The sequence below is a fragment of the Octopus bimaculoides genome, chromosome 2, assembly GCF_001194135.2.
Source record: "Octopus bimaculoides isolate UCB-OBI-ISO-001 chromosome 2, ASM119413v2, whole genome shotgun sequence".
Lineage (NCBI taxonomy): Eukaryota > Metazoa > Mollusca > Cephalopoda > Octopoda > Octopodidae > Octopus > Octopus bimaculoides.
Genome location: NC_068982.1, coordinates 186,659,874 through 186,668,619, shown reverse-complemented (window position 1 = coordinate 186,668,619; position 8,746 = coordinate 186,659,874). Strand labels below are relative to the sequence as shown.

The 8,746-nt window shown below is 40.2% G+C and overlaps 1 protein-coding gene and 1 pseudogene across 4 annotated transcripts in view; one reads left to right on the top strand and one right to left on the bottom strand.

Moving 5' to 3' along the window:
• The window catches only part of LOC106883263 (fibroblast growth factor receptor substrate 2), a 52,573-nt gene that overhangs the window by 28,403 nt on the left and 15,424 nt on the right, over window positions 1-8,746 (top strand). For all 4 annotated transcript variants that reach the window (XM_052965790.1, XM_052965788.1, XM_052965791.1 and 1 more), the window contains exon 2: window positions 4,325-4,438. The gene's annotated coding sequence lies outside the window, so the exon portion shown is untranslated. The remainder of the gene's footprint in view (window positions 1-4,324; window positions 4,439-8,746) is intronic.
• On the bottom strand, window positions 1,824-1,942 carry LOC128247196 (5S ribosomal RNA; annotated as a pseudogene).

The window sequence follows — 8,746 nt, the reverse complement described above, 5'->3', positions numbered from 1 at the left end:
TTTAGCTGGGTTGACTCTAAGGCCCTTCAATTCTAGACCTTGCTTCCACACCTGAAACTTCTCCTCTAGTTCTGATAGTGACTCTGCAATTAGGGCAAGGTCATCAGCATAGAGGAGCTCCCAGGGGCAACCTGTCTTGAACTCCTCTGTGATTGCCTGGAGGACTATGATAAATAAGAGGGGGCTGAGGACGGAACCTTGGTGGACCCCTACCTCTTCCCGGAATTCATTGCTGTACTCATTTCCAACCCTCACCTTACTGGCAGCATCTCTGTACATGGCTCGCACAGCTCTCACAAGGATCAAATCAAAACCATTCCTTCATCTTCACCATTGACATTTTTGTTACCAGCTGTTTGATTGGGTTGTTGGAATAATTTGTGTTGTGTTTGTCCTGATACACTACGCTCTTAGTTCAAATCTCATCATGGACATCTTTTGGAATTGATAAAGTACCACTCAAATATTGGAGTTCATCTCTGTCTTTTTCTCTCTCTCTCTCTCTCTTTCTCTCTCTCTCTATCTTTCTCTCTCTCTATCTTTCTCTCTCTCTCTCTTTCTCTCTCTCTCTCTCTCTCTCTCTCTCTCTCTCTCTCTCTCTCTCTCTCTCTCCCTCCCTCTCTCTCACGTGGCTATATTAGAGAGGATCAAGAAGGGCTTGTTCACATAGTTCCCTAACCCCTTTGCCACTGCAATGTGGACTTCCTAATAAAGAAGAACATGGTCGTGTTTCCAATGAAGTAGAAATGGAAATGGATAAAGAAGTCTGTAAGACATTTAAAAAATGGTATTGCACAGTTTAAGATTTTGAAAAAATGTTCGCAATTAATTAAACTTAGCTTTATGGGTTGCCTTTCCATGGGACAGGCTGCATTTATATTTGATGGATATTTGTCCTCATCTTGTTTGTTGTTAAAACGTTTCAGCTGATATACCCTCCAGCCTTCATCAGGTGTCTTGGGGAAATTTAAAACCTGGGTTCTCATTCCTAAGGTATTTTTCGATATTATTATTGTTATTATTATTATTATTCGGGTCACTGCCTGGGGTTAGTAGCCCGCGCTCTTAACCACTATACCATATGCCCGTGGGCAAGGTGGTTAAGAGTACAGGCTACTAACTCCAAGATTCTGAGTTTGATTCCAGGCAGTGACCTGAATTATAATAATAATAATAATAATTAATAATAATAAGATGGAAAAATAACTTAGGGATGAGAACCCAGGTTCGAAATTTCCCCAAGACACCTGATGAAGGCTGGAGGGTATATCAACCGAAATGTGTTAACAACAAACAAGATGAGGACAAATATCCGTCAAATGTAAATAATGTACATAATTCCTCATCTCTTGAATATAGAACTGTAAATTCAAAGGTAGTCCATCTTCTATGTGGTTGTTCCTTAAGCTAGAAATAGCAAGGATGATGTGGGCTGTATTAACATACCAAGCAGGCATACCAACAAATTCACTGCTGAATTTCTTATTTCTTTCTGTTTTGTCAAATTATGTCAGTGTAGTGATTTGAGATAACCTGCTCTCTCCCCTCTTTCAGCTGATCTTCCAGTAACTTGAAATCATCTTCAGATTAGGGGAGGGTAATTTGAAGTGATTTCATCCTCATCCTTATCATTTCACATTATCCTCAAATCCTTTCTTAAATGCTCATCACCTTGCTGGGAAAATAAACTTTGTTTTCTGTGTGTGTGTGTGCGCGCATTAGGTGTACATGTGTACTTCACAGAGAAAGTGTTAAACTCTTTTACTCTTTTCAGTCATTTTGACTGCGGCCATGCTGGAGCACCACCTTTAAAAAAAGTGTGACGCTTACAGCACCTAGATTTCCCAAGCAGTCACCCATCTAAGTACTCACCAGGCTCAACGTCGCTTAACTTCGGTGATTGGACAAGAACCGGTGCTCTCAATGTGATATGGCCATAAGCCAACTTTGTTGGTTAAAGTGCATAAATATATTATTTTGTATAATAAATGTGTATGAAATATTTTGTTTTGTATAGAAATATATTTCATTTACATGTCTGTGTATTAATATATTTTTTGTATAATATGTGTTTTGATTGATAGTTTGTTATTAAAAAAACTGGAGACTCAGAATCTCTAATGTTTAGAGTGTTTGTTTTAAAGGAATCATAAAATTGTTAGTTATATGTATTAGAATCAACCGTAAATTTTCCAATACATCCCCTGTGTAACTTATTTCTTGTACATTTTAATATTAATAGTATTTAGATGCAGCACGGAATTTTGTCAGTGAACAGGTCATGGTCTCAAAGCGACGAAAATATTTTGACAAATTAAATTTAAATGTTGAAGTGAATCTAATGGTTTTTGTGTGTTTTTAAATGGCTTATAAACAACTTCCACGCTGCAGTACTAATAGCCTTATATAAATACACAACTACAGACATACAGAGATCGGAAATGATATTCTTTTTTATTCTTGTTGTTAATATGGACCATCACAGAAACAGTGGAGGTTCCAGCAAAGAATTTAACTATTTGGAAATAAAGTAGAGATGGAAATAGATAGAGAAGGCTGTAAGACATTAAAAACTATGCTATCTCACAGTTTAAGATATTAAAAAAATGCTATCTCACAGTTTAAGATTTTGGAAAAATGTTTATAATTAATTAAACTTAATCATTTAGCTTTATGGGTTGCCTTTCCAGATACCAAGCTTTTTGGTTGCTTCTTGAGACACATAAGAATATGGTACACCTATTCTGTAAACCAGGAATCTTTAACATCAGTTCTCCATCTTTCCTTATGAGTATGCCATAATATTTTAAGTTCAAGTACTTTGTTGGGTCAATTTCCTAATGAGAGACCACCTGTAGGATTGTGGAGATGAGGTTCAATTTATTATTCAGTATTTCATTAAAAATTTGATGGTCTGCTGTAAGTGAACTACATATCTAAAAAAAGAAAATGGCCTCTGTTGTCGGCCATGGTCTGTTATAATGGCCAGGCATCTTCAACTTGAGGAGTGGAGTTGACAGACAGAAACTGAATGAAAGCCATTGTGTGTGTGTATGTATATACATCACCATCGTCGTTGTTTAATGTCCGTTTTCCATGCTGGCATGGGTTGGACGGTTTGACTGAGCACTGACAAGCCAGGAGGCTGCACCAGGCTCCAGTCTGATCTAACAAGGTTTCTACAGCCGGATGCCTTTCCTAATGCCAACCACTCAGAGAGTGTAGTGGGTGCTTTTACATGCCACTGGCATGAGGGCCAGTCAGACAGTACTGGCAATGATCATGCTTAAAAGGTGTTTTTTTACATGCCACCGGCAGAGGAACCAGTCAGTGACCCTGGCATCAATCACGCTCGGATGGTGCTTTTAATGTTCCACCGGCACAAGTGCCAATCAGGTGGTACTGTCATTGGCCATGTCAGCGATTTTGATTTCACTTGCCTCAACAGGTTTTCGCAAGCAAAGTTTATTGTCCAATGAATGAAGGGTACTCATAAGTGGGCTGGTTATACACCACTGGCAGAGGTCACGGCTTACGGTCTCACTTGGCTTGCCAGGTCTTCTCAAGCACAGCATATCTCCAAAGGTCTCGGTCACTAGTCATCACCTCTGTGAGATACAATTCAACACATGCAACTGCTAATCCAGACACGTTTTCTTCCCCACTCTCCATCTATTTTCTCTTCCATTTTTCCTGGGTGTCAAAGTAATACACCTTGTTTGTTGCTCCTTCACTTGTCTCTGTCTTTTGTTTTTTGTACAATTTTGAACCATATATGTACATATATGTATATGTGTGTGTGTGTACTATTGTGTACATATATACATACATATATTGTTTGTGCGTGTGTGTTTGTGTAGACATCGTATGATGGTCGTAGATGTGCATGATTGTCATATGAGTGAGGTTGTTAATTACTATACTTCTGTAAAATACAAGTCTAGGAGATTTACCCCCCCAAAGACAATTACCTCTGAGGATAACAGATGATGATTTAAAACTTCTTAATATATTGGAGAGGGGATAATTAACCAAGTGGGGTAATTGTTCTAGGAGGTAGTGGTCATCGGGGAGGGGGGATTGTCCTGAGGTAGGGGGTAATTGTCCTGATACGGTAAAATACATGCCCAGCCATGGGAAAATATTTCCTTGTTTGGAAACAGGTGAGGGTTGGCAACAAGGCGGGCATCCAGCCATAGAAAATCTGTCTCAACAGATTCCATCTGATCCATGAAAGCATAGAAAAGTGGATATGAAATGATGATGATGATGATGATGATATATTTTAAACACTTACCATTTTACTATTTTGATTTCCTTTCAGATTCCTCATATACTCCAAATGTTTCAACTCTCTTGTAATACTTACATCAAGTACTGAAGAATGTGGCAGCTTCTGAGAGCCTGTGTCTTTCAGTTGAATCACCAAACATACCAGGTAAGTTACAGGTATTCTTTTATCCTTTTACTTGTTTGTCATTTGACTGTCGCCATGCTACGGCACCGCCTTTGGTCAAGCAATTCGACTCCAGGGCTTATTCTTTGTAAGACTAGTATTTATTCTATTGGTTCTTTTGCTGAACTGCTAAGTTACAAGTACAGTTGTCAAGCAATGGTGGTGGGGACAAACCCACACATACACACACGATGGGCTACTTTCAGTTTCCGTCAATCAAATCCACTCGCAACGCTTTGGTCGGCCCGAGGCTATAGTAGAAGACACTTGCCCAAGGTTCCACACAGTGGGATGCTTTCTTTGCTAGCCTGAGCTGGTTGGGTTGCCACAGACAGTCAATACATATTTGGTGGTACCTACTTGAAATGGATTAGAAGGCCTGCAGTCTGTTTGTTTCATTTTTGGCTGAGTTTCTACTGCTGGATGTCCTTTCTAACACCAACCTCCTTTACAGAGTGTACTGGATACTTTTTCATGGCATCAACACCAGAGAGGTCGCCATGTCCTGGACAAGACTAAAAGCACCTCATTTCCTTACACTTTGCAGAATGTATTGAATGCATTTTTTTGCAATGGTTGGCACTCCATCGGTTATGACGACGAGGGTTCCAGTTGATCCGATCAACGAAACAGCCTGCTCGTGAAATTAATGTGCAAGTGGCTGAGCACTCCACAGACACGTGTACCTTTAACGTAATTCTCGAGGAGATTCAGTGTGACACAGTGTGGCAAGGCTGGCCCTTTGAATTACAGGCACAACAGAAACAGGAAGTAAGAGTGAGAGAAAGTTGTGGTGAAAGAGTACAGCAGGGTTCGCCACCACCTCTGCCAGAGCCTCGTGGAACTTTAGGTGTTTTCGCTCAATAAACACTCACAATGCCCAGTATGGGAATCGAAACCGCAATCCTATGACTGCAAGTCCGCTGCCTTAACCACTGGGCCATTGCAACACCAGCACAAAAGAGGTCATCGTGTTCTCAATGTGACTATTAGTATTCAATTACCCAGAAAGCTCATAAGAAGTAATTAGTAACTAATTGATCAAATCAACAGTGGAGGTGAGTGTTATGAAAGCATTGTTACCAGAATAAGGATGGTTGGAAATTTTCCAGGGAGACATTAACCTCTGTTGACTGCAGAGGGATTCTCTCTGCCTCTCCTTGTCAAGTGTAGATGCTATGATGCTGGTGTCCGAAGTGTGATCATACATAGTAGTGAAACATGGATGGTGAAAGCTGAGGATGTGTATTGGCAGGAAAGAAATGATGCGAATCTGGTCTGTTGGGTGTTTAATGTGACTGACAGAACTCAGGTGTGACAAAAGGAATACTGGGCATTAGAGGAATCAGATGCAGTGTATAGGAGAGGAGATGGCTCTCAGAATTCCTCCTGTCGGTTATCTGCATAGTGTTGCTCTATTGGTGATGTGCCCTTAATTCCTAGATCGAGCACTTAATCATGTAGTTTCATGAGTTGCCTTTCCATGGGACAGGTTGCATGTTTGGCTGCCTGTGAATCAGCTGACTATAGTGCTGACTGTGAGTAAGAAATTCACAGTAGAAAGCCTCCATTAAAGCTATGTACTGACCAGGCAAGAGGGCTGTGGTAGACTTGTATTATTGATGAATAGGAAATCTAATCAGAATGTATTGGGGCTGTTGTTATGGTAACAGAGCTAAAGCATGCAGAGTGAAGCTGGTTGGCACAGATTGACTTTGCACTCTGTCGCCCATGCACACTAAGTTATAATGTTCTTGCTCAGACCCATCATTTATAGGGGTGCCTGGAAGTAAAGGGTGTGATAATGTTGTCTCCAAAAAGACAGAATGGACAGTTGTGTACGAAATGATGCAAGTGGAAGAGAACTGCTGAAGAGGAAGGCTGAAGATGACATGGGTAGCAAGAAAGGGGTTGAGGGCTTTCTCTCAGATACGGGGCCTCACTAAGTAGATAATGCTGGAGCACAACATGTGGACAGGTGTTGAAACAGACCCATACAGTCCACACCAGTACAGAAAAGTGGCTGTAAAACAATAATGTTTCATACTGCCATCATCATTATTATTATTATTATTATTATTATTATTTTTATTTTTATTATTTTATTATTATGTGAGGGTATATGGCTTAGTGGTTGCTCTCACAATCTAATAATCATGATTTCAGTTCCAAGACTGGGTGGTGTGTTGTGTTCTTGCTCTGCGATCTCTTCCATACCTGACTCATGGCGCACAGTGCACCTGTTCAGACAATGTTGATTTGATGGAGCGAGTGAGCAAATGTGCTGCATGGGCATTTGATCAATATAAACAAATCGTTTGTACGGGTCGTTTGGCAAAAGCTGAATGCTCATCTGTTGTCTTTGACAAGAGAGTCCATTATCATCATCATCATCATCATTATTATTATTATTAAGGCGGCAAGCTGCCAGAATCGTTAGCACGCCGGGCGAAGTGCTTAGCAGTATTTTGTCTGCCATTACGTTCTAAGTTCAAATTCCGCCGAGGTTGACTTTGCCTTTCATCCTTTCAGGGCCGATTAAATAAGTACCAGTTATGCACTGGGGTTGTTATTATCGACTTAGTCCTTTTGTCTGTCCTTCTTTGCCCCCTTTATGTTTGAGGGTGGATGCTTCAAGAGTGTAGCTACGAGAATTAGGATGGGCAATGTTCAGAGTGCTCCTACCTCTGTTGGTACCAAAGGGCCTCTCTCTCAGAGTGAAAGACAGATTGTACGATGCCTGTGTGCAAACAGCTATGCCACACGACAGTGAAACATGGGCTGTGACTGCTGAGGACGTATGTAAGCTTGAAAGAAGATGTAGTAAAGAAGATACATAGCTACTTCAGTAGGAGAAAAAAAGAGGAGAGAGAGGGCAGGATGTTGAGCCTTCTTATCAAATACAAGGGCTATCATAAGCTTGCATTCAGCCACAAAATTATGTCTGGGCTTCTTGACATGTCCTGACATGTTGTGAGATCTTTGTAAAAGAAAGAGGCTCATAACTATGTCCGGGGTGTTTTGTTTTTTTAGATTAAGAGAAACAGGTGAGGGTTGGCAACAGGAAGGGTATCCAGCCATAGAAAATCTGCTCCAACAAATTTTGTTTGATGTTCTTCCTAATGCCAGTCCCTTTACAGAGTATACTGGGTGCTTTTTGTATGGTTAGAAAGGTCACCAAGTACTCACAAGACCCCTCAATATGATTATTATTTCCTTTAGTAGCTCTGTAGTACAAATGTCTTGTTTTCATAAGTTTTGAATTAAAATCTTCCACCAAACCTTAATCACAATTTATGTTCCTAACACTGACTGAATGATAACTAAGTTATTTTACTAAATTCTATGTTATATTTAAAGTAATTGAAAGAAACACAGAACATCTTAAAATAAATACAGTAACGAAAAGGTTAAACAACAGTAGCGATGATATTAATATATTGACATCTGGTCATTTTTTTCATCCATTGACACTAATAAAATCGAAAACAGTATTTTCCAAAGTGATTTCTGTGAAAAAAATTCAAAGGTTTTGATCTTTCGGTAATCAAATTAACCGAAATATCAAGGTACCGACCAGACTATCAGATGCTGTTTCATGGTGATCACTATGTGGGTTTGCATTGTTTTAGCTTTCAAATGATGCCACTCAGCTGGCTAGGCGAACAGGCCAACATTCACCCCTGATTGGAAGGCTCTTCTCTCACAGGGTGACCCATTCACAGCTGAGTGGACTGGAGCAGCATAAAATGAAGTGTTTTGCTCAAGAACACAGCATGCCATCCAATCTGGGAATCACACCCATGGTCTAGTGATTATGAGGCCAATGATATTCTATTCACATATTTCCTACATGAATCAATTCTCTCTGTAAACCAGTTTTTGTTTCATTCAATCTTTAACTAAAATTAAGGTGATAGAGGTTCTCTTTAAAATATAGGTTTGCCATCTGTGTTTTGGAAAATGGTTTTACCAATCATCCCCCTCCTGATTCCACCCCCAAATAACCCTGCATCTTACATAATACTTCTGGCTCTTCTGATCTCATTGCTCTCTCTTCTGAATCCCTCTATGGCCACCTCAACAAATGCACTTAGTGAGTTCTCTCTTTTACTTGTTTCAGTCATTTGACTGCGGCCATGCTGGAGCACCGCTTTTAGTCGAGCAAATCGACCCCAGGACTTATTCTTTGGAAGCCTAGTACTTATTCTATCGGTCTCTTTTGCCGAACCGCTATGTTACGGGGACGTAAACACGCCAGCATCGGTTGTCAAGCGATGTTGGTGGGAC